We start from the raw sequence: 22530 nt of genomic DNA, 5'->3' as shown, positions 1-22530 counted from the left end.
TTTCTTTTGGTGACTTTTGTTTTGCTTGACAAAACCGCTTTTGTGACCATCCGATTCTTTGTTTCATGAAAGTTGTTGATTGACACTTTCTTGAAATTTGTCTTTTTGATCTTTTTGGTTATTGTTGCCAAAGCTTTCATTACTGCTTTTGATTGTGAAGAGCACCTTTTAAACACATTTATTTTTGTTGAGTTTTTATCCATTGAGTGGTTTCAACTTGCAAAAGTGTTTGTTGCCTATTCTTCAATCACAAGTTTCAGTGTTGTTGAGAGCATTTTTGAAAAGACTTTTTTGTTGTTGCGTTTGAAGAAAATCTTTTTGAAAAACTTAGTTTTGCTTTCTTGAACTTGGTTTTCATTTGGTTTCCTTTTAGTGAATGAAAGTGCTTTATGTTTGTCTTAGAACTTGTTTTTAGTGTTTTGACGAAATGAATGGTAGCATCTCATATTCCATCTAGACATTTTAAGTGGCAAGGTAAAGATTGATAAACAAGCAACTTTCATTTTTGTTTTAGAGTAGTTTAGAATCTTGCATCGGCATATATTTGTTGCATTAGGATAGATTTGCATACCTTTTTAGGCATACATAGCTTTGTTAGCTTTTGTGAGTGTGAAGCGTGAATTAACGAAAAGAAAAGAAAAATTTGTTTTATTAGAAGTTCCTCTGAACCCTATAGAAATTGCTCTTCATCGAAAAACGAAAAAGTGCATGTGCATGTAGTTAATTTTTTATTAATTTCTTTTGCGTCAAAAAACACCTTTGTAGTGTCGTTATGTGTTCAAGAGGTCAGTGCAAATAAAGAATTCATCTGCAAAATATCTGTCATCCATATTGACCATCCCTGAGTCAGTCCTTGCAACTATATTTCTTCAAACTTGATCTATGATTTCGTGTTGTGGGCCTGCCTATGATGGATCGCTTTCTATCGACTTCAGCTCATTATCTAGAAAGATGATCTAGAAATCGTCAGTACCTTGGGATCTGCATGCCTCAATGGTAGGTTTCTCGCCTTCGATGACAGGTTGCATCATTGATCTTCGATCGAAGGATTCCGTGACATGTTCGACATCAACTCATCTATTCACATTTCATGGATTGTACAGAGTACTTTGAGATCCATTGACATTACTGGTGGTTTCTCTCACACTTGTTAACAGTTTACATCATTCACTAGTAATCAAGTTGTTTCTACCATGTTCAACTTCGACACATTCATTCACATGGACAGAATCGTACTATTTCGGGAAGTAGAAATCAAGACCCTGGATCTAGTTTCCACCATCTAGGCTGCGAGGAATTTTGTTATTCATTATACAATGGACTATTAATAAACAGATGGATGCGCCCATACTCTGTCTACATATGTCTATACTTGTGATGTATTACAAGATCATTCCTATATCAGAGCAGTTTAGTTAGTTTTCTAGTCAGTTTTCATCTGAGTATGGGAATGCCTGCCTCAGCGATGATATGATCTCATATATATATTTTGTATTGAATGTTTTTATAGGTTCCAACTAGGCTCTCTACAAGATGATCCTCAAAATGATAAAGTACTTCACTCTTCTTAGATGACAAATACTATCTATTACAGACTTCACACTTTAGGGGGCAATCTGTTGCACAAAATATTGTCACCATGACATTCTGCAATCAGTGTGAGTCTATCACCACTCATATTATCCTCCTATGCAAGTCTTAAACCTCAGCTCTTCATGTCAAGCCTTAAAAATGAGAGAAAGTCCTTGAAAATCTCTAAAACTTTGGTTCCGCACTTTCTCTTAGCATTACCTGTGGTCCCGCACCCCTTGGTCATGTTCCCTACGGACCTGCCCGCTCTGTCTCTAAAGGAAAGGGTGCGGACCCCTGTAAAATTCAAAAAGGCGCAAGTTTATTATTAAAAACCCACTTTGGGTTAATTCTGGACGCTTCTAGAAGGAATCTTGAGATGGCAAGTTCGCTGTTGGGTGGTTCATGCATCCCATAACTAAAGGATCTAACCCCTTGATGAGAGGAGTGCTGGGTTGTGTTATATTCTTTCCACGTAGTTAATAGGGGGTTTGAAGGGCACTCGTAACCCCACTTTATGGGGTCTGGGGCAGCGCCTCGGAAAATTTTGGTTTTGGACCATATGTTAGGTTGGGCGGACCCACCTATGGTTTTGTGCATGATTTTCGCACACGTTTTTTGGACGCGATGGTTTTCGGTCCATGGTATTGGACGCGATGTTTTTCGGTCCATGGTATTGGATGCTTCGGCATGTATAAATATGTATTGTAACATTGAAAGGAACATAATGAAAAATCAAGTTGGTAGTCCCGGTTTTGGGATCCAGGGAAAAATCTCTGTGCATATGTGTTTTATGGGTTATGCTCTCGCATTTTTTATTTTCTTTGTTTAAGAATTCGTATGTAGGTAATTTCTGTACAGGGTTAAAACCTACATTTGGTATCAGAGCTATTTTGGTTTCAAGGGGACGCCTTTATTGCTGAGGGGTTTCACTCGGGCCTGTGGTAGACCCTGTTCAGTGGGAGATCTGGGAGATCGATTATGGTGGTGAAAGAAGATGGCGAGCAGTGGAAAGATAGAGATTGAGAAGTTCAATGGTCAGAATTTTGAGTTGTGGAAACTCAAGACGGAGGATCTGTTGGTGGATAAAGATTAGTGGATCGCGGTAGATCCAGGTACTAAACCATCGGGAGTGACCGATGAAGAATGGAAGAAGTTGGATTGGAAGGCAAAGAGCACAATACAATTGTGTGTCTCGGATTCAGTATTGCTGAATGTATCAGGGGAAGCTACGGCAAAGGCTTTGTGGGTCAAGTTAGGGACTTTGTACCAATCTAAGTCTCTGGTGAATAAACTGTTCCTGCGGAAAAAGCTGTATAACCTGAGGATGAAAGATGGAGACTCGGTGACAGAGCATCTGAATGCGTTTAATACTGTGGTAAGTCAGTTATTATCTGTTGATATTAAAATTTCAAATGAAGATAAGTGCATCAGTCTCTTGTGTTCTCTACCAGATTCGTGGGATATTCTGGTTATTGCAATAGGTAGCAATGCAACTGCTTTGCAGTTTGATGAAATAGTCTCAGCCTTGCTGATGGAGGAGATGAGACGGAAAAATATGGACAACCAGAATGGTGATGCCTTGTCTGTACGAGGACGGTCCCAGAACAGAAACAAAAATAAGTCATCGAGTGGGAGATCTAAATCTAGAGGGAGATCTAAATCTCCAGGAAAACCTACAAAGGTGGTGTGCTGGAAATGCGGAAAGGAAGGGCACTTCAGAACGGATTGTAAATCTAATGCTCCTGATAAAGGAAAGGGATCTGATGATGCTCCTTCTGCAGAGGCGAAAACCACCTCAGATGAAGGTGGGGATGTGTACTTGGCTTCTTCAAGTACACATGTAGATCATAAGGCATGGTTGATTGACTCAGGTGCATCCTTTCACTTCACTCCCCATAGAGAGTGGTTCTGCGAGTATGAGAAATACGATGGTGGTGATGTCTTCTTAGGAGATGATAGGAAGGCTAGAATCATTGGTCGGGGAAAAGTAAAGTTGAAGTTGCAAGGTGGAAGGGTTAGAACACTTTCGGGTGTTCTACATATTCCTGCATTGGCCAGAAATCTGATTTCTGTAAGCAAGTTGGATGATGCAGGTGTAAAGACGGTGTTCGAGAAAGATACCTGCAAGATGGTTCGAGGAGCACTGATATTAATGCGGGGAGTTCGGATTGGAACTCTGTACAAGCTGCAAGGTAGAACTGTTGTTGATGGGTGTAATAGTTCTATGGTTCCTGAAAATGGAGTAGAGAATCTAGTGGTCTCTGGAGAGAAGACCATGTTGTGGCATCAAAGGCTTGGACATATTGGAGAGAAGGGCCTTCGAATACTTCATTGTAAAGGTATGGTAGAAGGTATGAATAATACCTCTCTGGATTTTGATTTCTGTGAAAATTGTGTATATGGGAAGCAGAATCGGGTGAGTTTCCCCTCTGGTGGTAAGAGGACAAAACAAATATTAGAGCTTGTGCACAGTGATGTGTTTGGACCTGTGAAGGTTCCATCACTGGGTAAGTCTGTGTACTATGTATCATTCATAGATGAATTCTCAAGGAATACATGGATATATTTTCTTAAGAAGAAGTTTGAAGTCTTTGACAGGTTTAAAGAACTTAAGGCTCTGGTGGAAAATCAGACAGAGAAGAAGATAAAGGTGTTGAGGATAGATAATGGTGGAGAATTTTGTAGCAAGGAATTTGAAGAATTTTGTAAGAAGTGTGGTATAGCACGACAGAAGACTACTCCATATACACCTCAGAAAAATGGATTCGCAGAAAGAATGAACAAGACGTTGATGGAAAGGGCAAGAAGCATGCTCAGTGGTGCCAGGTTAGGACAGGAATTCTGGGCAGAGGCGGTGGATACTGCATGTTATCTGATCAATAGATCACCTTCATCAACGTTGGAGGATAAGACTCCACAAGAAGTATGGACTGGTAAGAAACCCTCTCTTTCACATCTAAGGGTATTTGGATGTGATGCATATGTACATGTTCCAAAGGAGAAACGAACCAAGTTGGATAGTAAATCTGAAAAGTGCATCTTCATTGGATATAAGGATGGTTTAAAGGGTTATAAGCTTTGGAACCTAGTCACATGGAAGGTTGTGTACAACCGAGATGTGTTGTTCAGAGAGGTAAAAGATGTTATTCAACATGAAGTCCAACCAAAGGAACCTGAGAAGATAGAGTTTGAGCCAAAGGAGGAAGAATCAGACTCTGCAGCAGAGGAGGAATCAGAAGATGAAGAGCCACAAACTCCGGCTATGAGAAAATCAGTTCGAGAAAGAAGGCAGCCAAAAAGGTATAGTCCATCTGCTTTCAGTTCAAACTTTGCTTTGTCTGTTACTGATAATGATCCCATAACTGTGAAGGAAGCAGTGGATTCAGAGGATGGAAAACTCTGGAAAGAGGCCATGGTCGATGAAATGGCATCTTTGCACAAAAATGAGGCTTGGGATCTGGTGGAGTTGCCGGCTGGAAGGAAACCCATTGGCAGCAAATGGGTGTTCAAGAAGAAGACAAATGCAGAAGGAAAGGTGGAGAAATAAAAAGCTCGGTTGGTAGCAAAAGGTTATTCCCAGGTGTCGGGAATTGATTTTGGTGATATTTTTTCTCCTGTTGCCAAGGTAACTTCTATTAGATTACTTTTATCTGTTGCTGCCGCTTTTGATTTTGAGGTAGAACAGATGGATGTGAAGACAACATTTCTTCATGGGGATTTGGAAGAGGAAATCTACATGAAGCAACCTGAAGGCTTTGCGGTGAAGGGTAAGAAAGAATTGGTATGCAAGTTAAAGAAGTCTCTGTATGGGTTAAAATAGTCACCAAGGATGTGGTATCAGAAATTTGATACATTTATACGGGGACTTGGCTTCACTAGAACCAAAACAGATCATTGTGTGTATTTTAAATTAATTGGTGACCGTATTATTTATCTGGTCTTGTATGTGGATGATATGTTGCTGGTTGGAAATGACAAAGAAATTATCCAGGATTTGAAGACCCAATTGTCCTCCAAATTCGACATGAAAGATCTTGGTGCTGCAAACTATATTTTGGGCATGGAAATTAAAAGAGATCGGTCAAAGAGGAAGCTCTGGTTAAACCAGAGGAAGTATGTCGAGACAATACTCCAGAGGTTTAATACGCAAGATAGTAAACCGGTGAAGGTTCCTATTCCTGTAGGTGTGAGGTTATCTGCTGAACAATGTCCCAAGACACAAGAAGAGGAAGAGGACATGTCCCATGTTCCATATGCAAGTGCAGTGGGTAGCCTGATGTATGCAATGGTCTGTAGTAGACCAGACATTGCACATGCAGTGGGAGTATTGAGCAGGTTTATGTCAAAGCCTGGGAAGGAGCACTGGACAGTAGTGAAGCGGGTTTTCAGGTATTTGCGTGGCACTAGTGATTATGGTTTGTGCTACCAAGGAAGACCAGGATTGGACAGAGTGTTGGATATTCATGGCTTTGTTGATGCAGACTGGGCCGGAGATCTGGATCAGAGAAGATCTACAAGTGGGTATGTGTTTAACCTATTTGGAGGTGCAGTCAGTTGGATGAGTAAGAAACAATTTGTAGTGGCACTATCAACTACAGAGACAGAATACATGGCAGCCACTCATGCAAGCAAGGAAGTAGTTTGGTTGCATAGATTGTGTTCAAGTATGGGGTTAGTACAGGGAGCTATAAGAATAGACTGTGATAGCCAAAGTGCAATTTTCTTGGCAAAGAACCCTGCTTATCATTCAAAGACAAAGCACATTGATGTTCAGTATCACTTTGTGAGGGATATGATAGAAGACAGAAAGGTGTTGCTGGTAAAGGTGGACACTTTGAAGAATACTGCAGATGCATTGACAAAATCTGTGAGCTCTGAGAAGTTCTCTTGGTGTAGAGAAGCAATGAGAATCTCAGGGCTGAAAAAATGACTAAGCTCTCCTGTGTCCCCCTATGGAAAGAAAACAACAAGTGGGAGATTGTTGGGTTGTGTTATATTCTTTCCACGTAGTTAATAGGGGGTTTGAAGGGCACCCGTAACCCCACTTTATGGGTTTTGGTTTTGGACCATATGTTAGGTTGGGCGGACCCACCTATGGTTTTGTGCATGATTTTCGCACATGTTTTTTGGACACGATGGTTTTCGGTCCATGGTATTGGACGCGATGTTTTTCGGTCCATGGTATTGGATGCTTCGGCATGTATAAATATGTATTGTAACATTGAAAGGAACATAATGAAAAATCAAGCTGGTAGTCCCGGTTTTGGTATCCAGGGAAAAATCTCTGTGCATATGTGTTTTATGGGTTATGCTCTCGCATTTTTTATTTTCTTTGTTTAAGAATTCGTATGCAGGTAATTTTTGTACAGGGTTAAAACCTACAAGGAGCTTATCCCTTTGAAGGAGGACTCTATCCCTTTGAAGGTGGACCTGGTAACTTCCTTCCTCTGCACTATAAAATGAGGCATTGGGCTGGTTGCTGGAGAGGTTAAAAGCTGAATATTTTTTAGGGTAAATGCTGTTGGAATTTAGACTTCCTAATTGAGCTTGAGAGGAGAGATTACATACCTTTTGATCTCTTTGGGGAGAGTGCGAAGCTTGTCAAAGTAGAGGAGATTCTTGCTGGACCTTGGGAGGAGCTTGTACAACATCAAGGCACCAAGGTTGTAAAGTTCTTCTTTGTTTAAAGTTAATACAATCAAGTTCATTTTTCTCAATAAGCTGTCTTTTATGGTTTATTTCATGAATTCCTTGATCATCATGATAAATATGATTTATTATATTGGCTATGCAGGTGTTATTTGATGTGTGCTTGTTTGTGTTTGTAGGTTCTTTAAAAGGAAACTCATTTGGATGGTCGAAGCGTGGCTGCCACAAACTAGCGTTGGACTTGAGGTAGGGTCTAAAACATCTCTTGGCTTTTATTTATAAATCACAATATTTAAAGAAAGATAGAATTTGCTTGTCTTGCTTGTCACTAGATATCTGTAGATACTAGGGAGATCGGTCTTGTCCACAAGAACGATTTATCCGGCCGATAGGAGCGTTGGACAACTTGTGTTCCCGATCTGGTTAGTGTTAAATATGTTTTCCCGTGGAGGTGGAATCACTGTGGTTGTGTAGAAATTTTTAATAATTAAGTACTTATTCACAGAGATTATCCCGATTATACACTATTGCGAAATACATGCACAATACATAATCTCCTCTACGTTGATCATCAATTTAGCAGCATAAAAAATCATGAAACATCAATCGCATGCACACATTAACACAATATGTAATACGAGGAAAGTATACAACTGAAAACCCCACACTATCTGTATATTATAATGCTTGAGAACATGTAACAATACATAGTACAATACTCCTCACAAGTATCCAACGCTATCTCCACCTGTTACACACAAAACTAGCTCAGATCTGAATCAATCACAGGTTCAAATCTACTTCGCTGCTTGCCTGCCTCCACTGCGCAATCCTGCATGAGAATGAATGAGAATGGCTGATCCAAACTCCTATTTACCTTGGCTAATCCAAAATCACGTGAGCACAAGCTACAATTGCCTTGATATTGGCCCACATACGCAATCCTCATTGGCATTACTCAATCCATGCATGTGCAAATCTCATGCACAACTGATAGTCACAACTCACCCTTTCACTTACCTTTAACACCTGTCTCTGTTGAACTGTCCATGCACTAAGTTAATTGATGTATTCTTTAGTTTCTTTATGAGTTAATAATTAGTGAATTAATTCACACAACTCATCACTAGTGTATTCTTTAGTTAGACTAAATACAACTAGTTCAACTAAGTCAAACTGAACACAACTCCATCAATTCCACACCCAACTCCACAGAACTCACATGCATGAGTTCTAACTGAAGTCCTTCATGCAATAGCTCAACTAACACATAAGAAACCACGTGATTCCTTTTGTCAGCTGCATGTGCCACATCCGTAGCTCGAACTGAAGTGCTCCAAGAGAATAAGATAATGTTTAGAGTCCAAATATTACTAAGGGCTAATAATATTTGACTGTTTCTATTTTTTGCCTGGCAGTCTAAAAATAGACTCTGATCACTCTGTTGTGAACCAAAAATAGAAGTCCATCTATTTTTCCCAACATGACCAATCATCCATAAACAACATCCTGCAACTCATAGACCATGATCCATATGTCTAAAAATAGACATAGTCTAAAAATAGACTTTGCGCCAAAAATAGCCTGCGGGCCCACTTAGTGAAGGCGACTCCATTCCACTAAGCTCCATCATCTTGTTGCATTTTCAACACTCCCTCTTGAAAAGATATGGATTATCTGCAACCCCTATCCTGCAACTTTGGAATATTCTGCATGCAACACATTTGCCCGGTCCACTTGCTCCAACAACACTTGGAACAAAAACACTCCCAACTAACCACTATGTTGGGCTAGGAACATACTCTGATGCTGAAGCTCTACCTGCTGCTGACAAGTGCTCCCTCTCTGACATCTGTGCTACCACAACATCTCCATGCATCTCGCACCATTGCACACTTCTATGTGCCACCTAGCACTGTGCAAAACACTTGTGCCTCTCGCCTTGCTGCAGCCTGCTAGCTATGCGTTGTTCTGGGATTCCCTACACTGTCGCTCTCTCTGCTACTCCATCCGCATCTATCTCTACCCAATCAGTTAGTTCTTGCTACTCCACATTAGGGCTCTCGTAGTAAGGTCTCATCCAAGAGGTTGGGTACCTCAAGGATCTTGCCCCTCCTCCTTGGGACGATCAATCCACATCACCCCACCTCCTACCTGGAGGTATGGCTACATGCGATCCCTCAGCCCACCTGGCTCGAAGTTTCCCCCTACTAGAGGTCTCTGCATGAGTAGATGTCTCTACTCGATCTCCTCTCAGCTTCTCTAGTTGTGGCTGCTCCACAACCTCCTGAAGCTGCTACACCAATCGTGGCTCCTCCACAATCGTCTGAGACTTCTTCTGGCTCTGCATGTTGAGAGGTAATATACGCTCCCTCTCAACCACCAAGTCTCCATCAGTTGCCTCATTGCTTAAGGCTTTGCATGCATCTTGAACCTCAAGAGCATACAATTTCTTGACCCGTGAACCAATCTGCTTCACTTGTCTAGTGATGATGTGTCTAAGGAAAACCTTTCCCTTACTGAAGACTACATCATAGCCTCTATATTCCAGCATCGCGATTGACACCAAGTTTCTCTTCAGTCCTAGTACATACTTGACATCGGTCAAGGTAAGACGAGCTCCATGCTCCTTCTGAAAAATAACTATGCCTACACCTGAGACACTATACTTCTCATCATTACCCATCGCTATGAGTATTTGGAGATCTTTCTCCTCCAAAGTACTGAACAAACTTTTGTCACCGGTCATGTGGAAAGAGGCTCCACTGTCAAGAAACCAACCACTTCCCACCATGGATGAAACCATGCATGCGAAGAGTGTGAAATCCAACTCAAACTATGAAGCAAGTGCCTCACCTTCAGATCCTTCCCCGGATCCCTTCTTGGACTTCTTCTTTGGGCAATTAGTAGCATAATGGCCCAACTCATGACAACGAAAGCATCTCACCTTCGACTTGTCAACCTTCTTCCCATCATTGGAAGAATTGGATTCAAAAAGAGAACCCTTCTTCACCTTACTCGCTAAGGCACAATTCTCCTCATCATGTATAGATGAAGAACCATCTCTGGTGCTCCGCCTGATCTCCTCTTGCATAAGATCTGACCAAAGTATCTCCCATCCTGGCAATTTATCTCGACCATTGACAGAGTCTTGATAAGAATGCCAACTCTTCGGAAGGCCAAGGAGAGCCAAGCTTACCAAGTCCTCATCATCAGCAGTCACCCCCACACTTCCCAGCTCATCCCGGCATTGGGTGAACTTCGTGAGATACTGGGGCATATTGTCTCCATTCTCACACTTAATGTTTCTGAGTTTATCCTTAAGCGCCAGCCTCCTCCGATCGCTCTTGCTTTGGAATAGATCTTTCAACGCTTTCCACATCAAGTATGGAGAAGCCTTTCCATGCAGGTTGGACACAATGTGATCCTTCATGCCCTCCAACAGAATCCTTCGAAACTTTGCTGTCTTCTTTTGCCAAACCTCAGCTTCGGCAGCATCAGTGGGCTTTGGGACCTCAGCCTCTATGAAATCCTTCAGCCCATTATCATCTAACACCGCCTCCATCCTGTCCTTCCATCCAATATAGTTCGAGCTGCCCTCAAGAGCATACTCTAATCGCAATCCATTGAAAGACATTGCAACGTTGACACCAAAAAAACACTGTTGCAAATTCGAATTCCACTAGCTCCAAACTCAACCGCCTCTGATCTAAGATTCGTGAGAACAAAGTATTTCTCGTACAGAGATTGACTATATGGGCTTTTACCAGATATCTCACCTTCCAAAGGAAGGATGAATCCAGAGGATACCTGGCCTGATTATAGACTCTGCCTGAAGAAATAGAATGTAAACACTTCCTGAATAGTAGATCTGATGATCAACAGCTCCGATACCATGTAGAAATTTTGAACAATTAAGTACTTATTCATAGAGATTATCCTGATTATACACTATTGCGGAATACATGCACAATACATAATCTCCTCTACGTTGATCATCAATTTAGTAGCATCAAAAATCATGAAACATTAATCTCATGCACACATTAACACATTATGTAATCCAGGGAAAGCATATAGCTGAAAACCCCACACTATCTGTATATTATAATGATTGAGAACATGTAACAATACATAGTACAATACTCCTCACAAGTATACAACACTATCTCCACCTGTTACACATAAAACTAGCTCAGATCTGAATCAATCACATGTTCAAATCTCCTCCGCTGCTTGCCTGCCTCCATTGCGCAATCCTGCATGAGAATGAATGAGAATGGCTGATCCAAACTCCTATTTACCTTGGCTGATCCAAAATCACGTGAGCACAAGCTACAATTGCCTTGATATTGGCCCACGATGTGCAATCCTCATTGGCATTACTCAATCCATGCATGTGCAAATCTCATGCACAACTAATAGTCACAACTCACCCTTTCACTTACCTCTAACACCTGTCTCCGTTGAACTGTCCATGCACTAAGTTAACTGATGTATTATTTAGTTTCTTTATGAGTTAATAATTAGTGAATTAATTCATACAACTCATCACTAGTGTATTCTTTAGTTAGAATAAATACAACTAGTTCAACTAAGTCAAACTGAACACAACTCCATCAACTCCACACCCAACTCCACAGAACTCACATGCATGAGTTCTAACTGAAGTCCTCCATGAAATAGCTCAACTAACACATAAGAAACCACGTGATTCCTTTTGTCAGCTGCATGTGCCACATCCATAGCTCGAACTGAAGTTCTCCAAGAGAATAAGATAATGTTTAGAGTCCAAATATTACTAAGGGCTAATAATATTTGACTGTTTCTATTTTTAGCCTGGCAGTCTAAAAATAGACTCTGATCACTCTACCGTGAACCAAAAATAGAATTCCATTTATTTTTCCCAACATGACCAATCATCCATAAACAACATCCTGCAACTCATAGACCATGATCCATATGTCTAAAAATAGACAGTCTAAAAATAGACTTTGCGCCAAAAATAGCCTGCGGGCCCACTTAGTGAAGGCGCCTCCTTTCCACTAAGCTCCATCATCTTGTTGCATTTTCAACAGGTTGATGGTTGAGGTGGTGTTACCTCAATTTAGCTAATAGTCTTAAAATGCGCTAATAATTTCAGTGTCAACGCCGATTTGCAAAAAACAATGTTAATGCTCTGACAACACTAACAAAATTTCTCTTAGTTTTTACACATGTTGCGGTTTGAAACATTCGAAGGGATCGTTGAAGCCTATTTTTCAGGATTTTGCAATCCTGTTTTAGTTACTAATTTAAAAATCAGTTTATGAGCAACTGGGGATGAAGTTTTGAAAACCCAAAGAGGTTTTTGTCGGAAACAGGCCCATCAACAAAACTTATCTCATATTTTGCACAACTATTATGGTTTGAGATATTCAAAATGATATTTGAAGCATAGCTTTCATGAATTCCCCAGAATTAATATTTTCTATCTTTAGCAAAAAAATTCCTAATCAACTTTCAGTTGGAGAGCCACCTCATCAAATTAGACTTGGGGATCCTTATATTTAGCCATGACTCCATCAACAACATGATCTTCAAATACATGATATTATTTTTTTTGTTTTTATGATGGAACAAATATAATGTATTTAGTTTGGATAAGTTATACACTCTTTTATATTTAACAATTTGTAATTAAGTATGAAAAAGAAATTTACTTTAGTTTGTAATCTTTTCTATAAAGGAAAACTCTGTAGAATGAAGAACGGTTCGGATTTTTTTGAAAATCAGACTTGGTATATATTATTTTGATATTAATAGAACTTGCGACAAGTAGTATTACAACATTTCAGAGATTCATGTGTTGAAGGCTTCTAGTCAGTTTTCTTATGGTGGTTTTTCTCTTTCCTAGTCAAATCTTGAATCCATTGAACTTCAATAATTTGAATAAAGGTTATGTAACAAAATTGTGTAAATTCTCTATTTCAGGTTATTTAGATTTCCTATGTGTTTTTCAACTTAAATATCAATTGCATAATTCACATGGTTGCTTTGTTTTTTGATGTTTACTTCTATTGTCTCCTACCATCTCTCATTAATGATTTTTCTAAGAAACCTACAACTATCTTACCTCTGTTAGACTGATTTATACAACCTATATCTAGTGTCTTTGTATCAGAGACTCCATGCCCAATGATTTTACCTTTCATTTCCAAACCAATTTTATATGATCCAATAAAATCTAGCCATTATTCTAATTACATAACCTGTCATATTTGATTGAGTTATAGAAAGGATGCCCCTTCAAATGGAAAGGGTTAGGTTTCAATTCAAAAGATTAGTTAGAGGTTAACTTAGAGTTTTCCCCTTACAACCAGGGTTTTCTCTAAGAGATAACATTTTGGCATCATAGCCGGGGAGGCAAAAGATTTAAGCAAATATCTTGGAAGAATGAAAATGATCAGATTTGACTTCTGATGGTGAACAGAGGTCAAACAAAAAGCATTTGTGCACCATTCACCTGGTGAATCCATCATCAAACAATCCAAATTTTAGAATTATCATGGCAACTCCATTGTTTGAAGAATTCAGAGCTTGAACTGTAGACCCAGTTGCCTAGTCAATCGAAATGACAAAGTATGTTAAAATTATCGTTTCTATTGAAGGTTTAAGGAATATTGGGACAATTTTGATGATGATGAGATTGATGCAGCTTTTTCAAAGTTTTTACCTATATATTTACACTCAAGCAAATTTTATTTTAAGGATAAGATCCTTTTTTTAGAAACATTCACTGGAGAACTTGAGAAGGTTATTGAAGTCTTAGAGGTTCAAATACAATCCCATAATTCCCAATATCAAAATTGGTCTTTTGAAAACTGTTTTCTTCCGAAAAAAGAGGATATAGTGTTGCCTATGATTTTTTGATTGAGGAATGTAATGTTTTTTAGGATGAGTTTGACAATTCATAGTTGGAACAATGGTTTGACATAGAGAGCACATGTGAACTCTCAAACCATAACAATGAGATTGTAGAGTGCCTTGAAGATCAACAAACAAACTATGGCATTCATGTATTTTATGATCCCGTGGATGTTTATAAGGAGGGTTGTTTTAGCGTGAATTTAAAGCCATATTTTCATTTGAGAAGCAGAGCCATAATCAATCACCTTTTCCATTATATTAGCCATTTTTTACTAGCATCAAGCATAAAAAAAACCATACTATCTGAGTAGGTACTTGACTGGTTGCATTGGCATTTTAGTGTCATTTGATTCAAAAAAATTTCGGCATCTTAGGATAGGTTAGTGTGCCAATAAGCTCTGCACTCTGAGCATGTTTTTAAGCAGCATGTACAGTTCTAGTTTCAGTTTATAGTTGCAGATGTTGAGTTGGGACCAACCCAATGGATCAGGCTTTTGGTCTACAGGGGTTCTTGCCGCCATCTATGATCGACAACATCCCCGAGGAGCTAGCCATTATCACAATTTAGTAAATAGTTTTAAAATGTGCTGACAGTTTAAGTGTTAGCGCCGATTTGTAAAAAAACTATGTTAATGTGCTCACATCTGGAGTAGCAACACAAATTTGTAAAACTTTGTTTTACTTTGATTTTCCCTGTAAAAGTAAATAAATTCGGGCACAATTTCCAAGCAGATGGAAATGAGTTTTCAAAATATGAAAGAGGGTTTTGTCGAAAATGGACCTATTAACAAAAACCTCTCTCAGTTTTTACATAGGTGTCATGGTTTGAAATATTATAAGGGATATTTGAAGCTTATTTTCAGGATTTTGCTATCTTTTTCTAGTCATTGTTTTAAAAATCAGTTTATGAACATATGGTGATGAATTTTTGAAAACACAAAGAGGTTTTTATCGGGAACGAGCCCATTAACAAAAACTTCTCTCATATTATGAAAAAATATCATGGTATGAGATATTACAATTGGAATTTGAAGCATATTGTTAAGGAATTTGCCAGAATTAATCTTTTCTATTTTTATAAAAACACCTAATCAACTTTCAATTGGAGAACCACCTCATCAATTTCAACTTAGGGTTCCTTAGATTTAGCTATGAATCTAGCCACAACATGATCTTTCGTTACATAATATTATTTCTTTTGTTTTATGCTGGAACAAATGTAATGTTTTTAGTTTGGATTAGATATAGACTCTTCTATATTTAGCAAATTGTAATTAAATATGAACAAGAAACTTTCTTTAGTTTGTAAAAATTTCTATAAAGAAAAGCTTTGTAAAATGAAGGAGGGTTCGAAATTTTTTGAAAATTAGACCTGATGTATATTATTTTGATATTAATAGAACTTGTTGCAAGCAGTATTACAACATTTCAGAGATTCATGTGTTGAAGGTTTCTAGTGAGTTTTTTATCGTGCTTTTTTCTCTTTTTTAGTCAAAGATTGAATCCATTGATCTCCAGTAATTTGAATAAAGGTTATGAAATAAAATTCCGTGTAAATGCTCAGTTTCAGGTTATTCAGATTTCTTGTGTGTTTTTAACTTAAATATCAATTGGAGAATTCACATGGTTGCTCTATTATTTGATGTTTACTTCTACTATCTCCTACCATCTCTCATTAATGATTTGTCTAAGAACCTTGTAGCTACCTTGCCTCTGTTAGACTAATTTATACAACCTATAGCTAGTGTCTTTGTATCAGAGACTCCATGCCCAATGGTTTTACCTTTCCTTTCCAAACCAATTTTATATGATCCAATCAGATCTAGTCATTGTTCTAAGTACATAACCAATTAGATTTGACTATGTTATAGAAGGGATCCTCCTTTGAATTGAAAGGGCTAACATTCAATTCAAAAGATTGGTTAGAGGTTACCTTAGAGTTTTTCCCTTACAACGAGGGTTTTCTCTAAGAGATAACATGTGGATTGGCCTCTAGAAACCTTGGTTTGGTTTTGTTTTGGTTTATTCCATGAAATCCCACATTCATGCTTGGAATGTGGCGCAGGGGTGGTTGGCTGAAAGAAATATTGTTTCAACCCAATCTATAGTCGGGTGTTACGTGGAAGTCCTTGACTTGGTTGGTATTTTCATATGTTAATATGATACATTTCCCTATTGTGATCTATCAACATTTATAACGATTGTGTTGACAATATTATGACTGAGTTTCCATGGTTTTTATGTTGGTTATTTGTTGGTTATATGTTGGTTATGTGATGTATATTACTTACATCTCTTGACATGTTTTGATGAATGTATGAATGGTCGATGAATGCATGGACTAACAAATGTTATTGCAGATATTATGAGAGGGAATTAGACCTTATTGGTGATTCTTATATAAGTTTCATACTCCTATGATTAGATATGCATTCATGACCTATAACTTACATGTTTACCTTATGTTTGACGAAATAACTGTCATGGTTAGGCCTGGTTAGGTCAAGTTCTTATTCAAATTTTGTATGAATAACATTGTCATTCTCGAAAGTCTCAGGAAGTTTTGATTAGTGGTTTGGAGGCTAGACTAGAGTTGTGGTTGAGATCTTGGGACCACACCTTCTTAATTGAGGATTTTTAGCTATATTCGCATGGAAGTAGCGTCATGTGTGCAGTTGGAACCCTATAACTGCACCCTTGTAGGATTGTGCGTGTGGTTGGGAGTCTAGGTCACTGAAAAATAAATCTAGCTCAAGGTTTGGTCACCTAGGGCTGGTTCTTTGGCCACTAAGTGTCCTGTAAACCTTGTAGGATGTCAATTTATGGTCAGAAAGTATTAGTTGTAGGCCCCACTTCCTTAACTGGAGCTAGGCGGTTGGGTTATGTCATAGTAACTCTTCATCTCATGTTTACTCTGACAGACCAATGAAAATGGATAAACGTGGGAGAGGTGGTTACAAATTTTAATAAAATGAGAAATCACCCCACAGAGAGGGGTCGATGTGTCCAGAATATGATCTAAACTTCATAAATATTTATAAGCCATGACCAATCTACCTTCCTATACTTGTGTGGTTTTAGGAAGAAGCCTAAATATTTGAGGCCTTCCACCGATGACTTTTCTAGAAATTAAAAGGTCTCAATAGCGAGTGTTTGGGACAAGGTCGAAGTGTTATGATAAATCAAAGTTGATTTCTATTCATTTATGAATATTCTAGTTGATTTACAAAAGGTTTCCAAAATATTTTTGAGAGCCAATATGTTCCTTTGAGTCCCCTATAGACAAATGAGAATGTCTTCTACAAATTATAGATGAGAAACTTGAATATGCTTAGAGAAAGAGATACCTTTTATAGCACTAGAGGATTTATGAATGTCCATAAGCTTGTTGAGGGCTTTTGCAATCAAAAGGAAAAGTAAACGTGTTAGGGGACAACCTTGATGGAGCCATCTAAAATTCATGAAGAATTTAGAGGGGGGTTTGTTTATGAGGGATGCAAAGAAGACCAATTAGATGTAGCCCATGATCCAGTTGATGATCATTAATGACATTCCCATCTAAATAAGGAGTAACTACATGAAAGCCCATTCCACCTATCAAATTCCTTTTGTAGGTGAATTTTGAGGAAAGAAACAATAAAACCTATAATCTTAGTATGGTGCAACGCTTCCTAAGTAATAGCTACAACATCCAATATGTTATTCCACCTTATCAAATTCCTTTTATAGGTCCAATTTGAGGAAAAAAGCATTTGGACCTATAGTCTTACTATGGTGCAACACTTCCTAAGCAATATCTAGACCATCCAATATGTTATGGTCTTGTAATAAACCTAGTGTTTTCTAGAGATAAACAAATTTAAAATGGGCTTAAGTCTTCATGCTATGACCTTTGAAATGAGTTTGTATAATACATTGCAGCACACTATAGGATGATAGTTGGAGAAAAACATGCCATATCCATAATTAAGATATCTATACTAGTATTAATAATTATTGCCATCCCATCTCCACACATCTTTTACGCCGGGCCTTGTAGGAATTTACAGGGTAAGTTCCTCAGACAGAACACCAAAGGACACCACTCACAAACGGATCACAGATCAATACACCAGTATTTTGACGTGGTTAAAACCCTCAAAGAGGGAAACAGTCCACGACCTGAGCCAACTCGGCCACTTCAGACAATTTATTAATAAAAGAATGAAAATTTACATATGCTTCTCTCATAGACGGATTACCCTACAAATGACCCTCCATGCGCTTTAAATAGAAATCATGGACCAATCGCGTGTTAAGCCACGGATCAAGTGTCGGTAATACCGAGGAGAGAATGAACCGTTGGATCACTACATATCGTGACTGTCGGATTGTAAGTTACAAAATGTACATAGTAAAGAAACACACTTTACCTAACTCTATACCTAACTCTATATTAGACCAAGTTGTACTTAACTATTTCCTATGTGTCGGAATATCCTAACATCCCCCCTTAAGAACAACTTGGGATAGGATTGAAGGATTTACAAATATGACACAATAGGAGAAGGAAGGAGGCACTAGAGCCTATCCCCCCTCAGTGACAACTTCCTGAACTCCAACCATAAATCGAAGTTTAGTAAACTTCGCCTCTGTGAGAGCCTTTGTAAAGATGTCTGCAACTTGATCATCTGTTGAACAATATTGCACTTCAAGAACATGGTTGTGAATGAGCTTTCTGATGAAGTGCATGTGTAGTTCAATGTGTTTGTTGCGCTGATGTTGGACTGGATCTTTGCATAGCTGAATGGCACTTTGATTATCACACCAAAGTGTAGTCGGATGCTGCTGCTGAAAGCCAAACTCTGACAGGATCTGACGAAGCCACAAGGCTTCCTTACTAGCTTCTACAGCACCACGATATTCTGCTTCTGCTGAAGAAAGAGAAATGGCACCTTGTTTCTTGCAAGCCCATGTAATAGGTCCTGAACCAAGAGTGAACACATAACCTGTAGTAGACTTCCGATCATCAGGGTCACCAGCGCAATCGGAATCAGTGAAACCAACCAAGAGAGGAAATGCTTCGGCACTGTAATGAATCCCAAACTGAACTGTACCTCGAACATAACGAAGTATTCTTTTAGTTGCTTTCCAATGACTTTCACGTGGGTTTTGCATAAACCGAGCAACAAGGCCAACGACAAAGGAAAGGTCAGGGCGAGTATGGGTTAGATACAAAAGTTTTCCTACAAGTTGACAGTATATGGTAGCATCAACTTCAGGAGAAGTACAAGTGACTGAAAGTTTGACTCCAGACTGAAAGGGAGAAGGGGTTGGCTTATAGTCTTCCATGTGAAAATGGCGTAGAATATCACAGGCATACTTGGACTGAGAAAGGGAAATACCTTCCTTGGATTGCAAGACTTGAAGACCGAGAAAATAATGTAAGTGTCCTAAGTCTGTCATTTCAAACTTCCTTTTAAGGCTAGACTTCACATGGTTTATAAGGTTGGGATCACTACCAGTCAGGATAAGATCATCAACATAAAGAACAAGAATAATAAGAGACTTGCCCACTTTCTTGGTGTAGACAGTATTGTCAGAATGACACCTAGAGAAGCCAGATTCTAAAAGAAAGTTATCCATTTTGGCATACCAAGCTCAAGGAGCTTGCTTGAGACCATAAAGAGATTTTTTAAGCCGACATACAAGGCTGGAGTCTGTTTGTATAAAGCCAATAGGTTGTTCCATATAGATTTCTTCATGCAAGTCCCCATGCAAGAAGGCGGATTTAACATCCATCTGATGGACTTCCCATTTGAAAGAGGCAGCAAGGGAAAAAACAAGGTGGATAGAGTTCATTTTGGCAACAGGGGAGAAGGTTCCAGTATAGTCAATGCCTTCAACTTGTGAAAAACCTTTAGCAACAAGACAAGCTTTATGTTTATCATTTTCTTCTCGGAATGACCCTTCATGCGCTTTAAATAGAAATCATGGACCAATCGGGTGTTAAGCCACGGATCAAGTGTCGGTAATCGGATCGTAACCGTCGGATTGTAAGTTACAAAATGTACATAGTAAAGAAACACACTTTACCTAACTCTATACCTAACTCTATAATAAACCAAGTTGTACTTAACTATTTCCTATGTGTCGGAATATTTTATCAGACCTGCAGAACATACTGTATTTCCAAGTGTATTTTCGCCGCTTTTCCAAAGCTCCACCACGAAGAGCGAGGGCGTGACTTCTAAAATCTGAGCATCAATCTACATATGCCCCTTCCGTCCCTGTTCAGACCTCTGCACTTTACCTTGCAGTCTTTAGACTTCTTAACGCTGAACCCGAACAGCTTGGCAATCTCCTCCAACTTCGACATTATGCTCGACACCGACTCAATCGACGTGAACCTCGATTCCTTCTGCTTCAGGACATTGTGATTGAACAACCCGGAGAGATCGAATCCCGGCGAGAGGGAAATGATGTCGAAGGCATTGAGGGACGGCGGCTTCGGGAGAGTGAAGGGGGAGTCTACATCGTCGCATTTGCCGGCATCGACATCGACATTGTGGGGTTATTCAGCGGGCTATTGAAGCCCCGGTGGAACCAGGGGACCTCCATAAGCTGCGGGACAGTGATCCTTGTCTCAGGGTTGTTTTCCAGCAGCCGAAGTACAAGCCGCCGGACTTCAGAGGGAAACCACGGACACTTGAAGTCAGCTTTGTAGATCTTCTTATACATGACCATGAGGTTCGCGTCCTGGAACGGCAGGTAACCCGCCATGAGCACGAACAGTATGACCCCCGAACGCCCAGATGTTGGCCCTGGCACCGTCGTAGCCTTTCTTGGTAATGATCTCAGGCGCGACGTAGGCCGGAGTGCCGCACGTCGTGTGGAGAAGGTCGTCCTGCCTGAACTGCTCCGGCAGCACGCTCAGCCCGAAGTCAGACACCTTCATCACACCTTTGTCGTCTAATAACAAGTTCTCCAGCTTCAAGTCCCGGTGGTAAACTTGCCGGCTGTGGCAAAAGTCGACCGCGCGAATCAGCTGTTGAAAATAATTTCTCGCCTCCGCTTCCTTCAGTCTTCCGTTATCGGCATCCATGTTGAAGAACTCGATGTAAATCTTGGACTTGCTGGCCATAAATTCGTAGAGCCTAACGATGTTGGGGGTGCCTGACCAATTTCATAACCGAGATTTCCCGTTTAATCTGGTCCATCATGCCGATTTTGAGGATTTTTTCCTTGTTATGATTTTAATGGCGACGCTTTCGCCGGTCTTGAGACTTCTAGCGTAGTAGACCTTGGCGAACGTCCCTCGCCCCAGCAGGCGCCCTAATTCGTACTTCCGCATCAGAATATTGGGCTTCATCTTTATCCTTGCCACGCATAAAAAGAATATCACAAATCTGTCTGCTCAGACGGCTTGCATATGTTGGGTCTATGTTTGCACGTGACGTGCATGACATGACGGTTGGGGTGGATGGCTTTCCCACCCCAGCCGTGTTCGATCCCTGCGGAAGACCTCTAGCATCGGCGAAATTTGTGACGGCTATGTTGTATAAATTTGTTGACTTCGATCGTATTCTGCTGACTTCGATCATATTGATTATAATCTGTGGGCTTCGACCATATGATAATGATTTCTCTCTGAGTCTATGCGAATTCGAAGCCCATACTTCACTCCCCCGCATGCACACCATTCCAGAAAACGAGAACTGGGTAGACAGCCATATCGTGAATATGTAAGCTTTTCCTTTAATGGTACTCGGCAATTTATAGGAGACCAGAGGTCAGTGTACACCTATGAGGCAAAAAAGGAAAGAACAAGCGCGACAATCAAAACACGCTTCAATGTCTTTTTGGCATGTGATGCCACATGCTTTCCTTTTCCTTTTCCTTTTCCTTCGGCTTTATCTCTTACCACAATCACGTACAGGTAGCTTCAAGTTACAATCATTCTTTCTAAATTGCAATTAGAGTTATTTGCTTACTTCTCGGCCAACATTAACTTTTCCAAAAGCATAGCCACACAGTCACAATTTCATTTTCAAATAATGGAAATATTAACATGATTTAATCCAGCAATATTTTTTTTTTTTATGAAAATCTTGGTTACAGCAACTACTTCACTTCACTTCGGTATTTTATGTGCCAGGGATTCTTGATTCTGCTCCATCCATTTCCACTAAAAAGAATATTGATTTTGTTTTTAGAATTTCACCGTACCGGCGGCGAAATTGTGGGACAACGCCACAAAAGCATATGCTATTGCGAGAATCACATGGACTTCCCAGGTTTTCAATGTTGAATCCAACATTCATCCCTTTGATCTTTGGGCATGCCAACTATGAAAGTATCAGTATAGCAATCAAGTAAACAACCATCGCACTTGAATGAATGTATTAGGCTACTATTTCT

The 22530-nt window shown here is 39.5% G+C and overlaps 1 pseudogene; it reads right to left on the bottom strand.

The window, feature by feature from the left end:
- Nucleotides 1–20255: 20255 nt before the first annotated feature.
- LOC149243313 (CBL-interacting protein kinase 2-like) lies at nt 20256–21481 on the bottom strand (annotated as a pseudogene).
- Between the last annotated feature and the right edge of the window lie 1049 nt (nt 21482–22530).

This window comes from Pinus tabuliformis, chromosome 8 (assembly GCF_031772625.1).
Source record: "Pinus tabuliformis cultivar Carrire ecotype Pingquan chromosome 8, CPIR1, whole genome shotgun sequence".
Classification (NCBI taxonomy): Eukaryota; Viridiplantae; Streptophyta; class Pinopsida; order Pinales; family Pinaceae; genus Pinus; species Pinus tabuliformis.
This window is presented reverse-complemented; position numbering and strand designations above follow the sequence as displayed.